Raw genomic sequence first — 1398 nt, forward strand, 5'->3', positions numbered from 1 at the left:
TGATAGGAGATCCAAAAGCTATTCCCTGCATCTCAAAGCCATGTCAATTCTGCATTTCTTCTAGCCGCCGAAGCCCGAAGTTCAGGCTGGAGTATTTCTGCTACAATGCTACCTGAAACAGGTGAAGAAACTCAAGTTTTAACTTATGAAAGCAAGCTTGCAATGTACGCCAAAAGCTATTGAAACTTGGTCCAACCATAAGTGTTTTGAGCCATGGAAACAAACCGAGTCCAGGCTAATGCTAGCATAATGCAACATAACTTTTTTTAATACATTGAGGGTCATTGTAACCATCCAAAGAATTGAAGATTTTTACAGGTTCCAAAACCTCTTATAGTCAGCAACATGTAGTGTTCTAAATTGAGCTCTTTACTTCAAGATAAGAGTTTGCTTCAGATTTGAATACGCTCTCCGCCATGTCCATGTTTTACAACTCGAGCCACCAACCTACCAAATCGATCAAAGAAGCGAAATGTCAAAATAAATATTCAATCAAGGCTTACTTCAAGAGTTTTCAAGTCAAGTTTCAGAGAAGAGAGGCTTATGCGCAAGAACTTCCCACTATGGTCTGAAGTAGGTCTTACCAATTATGTTGCAGCCTATTGCACCGGTCTCCTGTTGGCTCGTCGCATTCTTAAAACTTTTGAAATAGATGGTTCAATGAAGACATTATATGTCGATTGCATTTTGATGTATACTTCAAAAATAATCTTTGGTTATGAAGAGCAAAACACATTGCAGCAATTGCAATCCTCCATGAGCATAATCCATAGCATTCCAATTCATCACCATGCCATGTCCACCTGCAATACCAATGTAAACCAAGCCATTCAGTCCACTTGCAATAGAGAAAAGGCCAATAAAAACAATTCCAATAAAAGTACATTTAACCTGCATCTGATTTTTCATGACAGGAACATTTTTCATTAAAAATTCAACTCACCCCTTTATTTTCACTCAAACTCAAACTCATGGTGAGACTCCACCTAAGAAAAGGAGAAACCTTCCTAGCAATCCAGACCCGGAAGCTGAAGTTATAGCTCTATCGCCGAAGACACTTATGGCAACAAATAGATTCATATGTGAGATCTGCAACAAAGGATTTCAAAGAAATCAGAATCTTTAACTTCATAAAAGAGGACACAATTTGCCATGGAAGTTGAAGCAGAGAACAAGCAATGAGAAAAAAGGAAGAACGTATAGGTATGTCCAGAGCCAACTTGTGTGCACCATGACCCATCAAGAGCCTTAGGAGACCTAACTAGTATCAAGAAGCACTTCTGCAGAAAGCACGGTGAGAAAAAGTGGAAGTGTGATAAGTGCTCTAAGAAGTATGTTGTTCAATCTGATTGGAAAGCTCGCTCCAAAACCTGTAGGACAAGATCTAAACCTTCACGA

The 1398-nt window shown here is 39.1% G+C and overlaps 1 long non-coding RNA gene across 1 annotated transcript; it reads right to left on the reverse strand.

Moving 5' to 3' along the window:
• Positions 1–334: 334 nt before the first annotated feature.
• Positions 335–1094, reverse strand: LOC127097529 (uncharacterized). The gene is made up of 3 exons (XR_007793060.1): positions 944–1094; positions 585–803; positions 335–447 (listed from the first exon to the last, which is right to left on the reverse strand). It is a non-coding gene; the product is annotated as an uncharacterized LOC127097529 (long non-coding RNA).
• Positions 1095–1398: the final 304 nt, after the last annotated feature.

This window comes from Lathyrus oleraceus, chromosome 6 (genome assembly GCF_024323335.1).
Source record: "Lathyrus oleraceus cultivar Zhongwan6 chromosome 6, CAAS_Psat_ZW6_1.0, whole genome shotgun sequence".
NCBI lineage: Eukaryota > Viridiplantae > Streptophyta > Magnoliopsida > Fabales > Fabaceae > Lathyrus > Lathyrus oleraceus.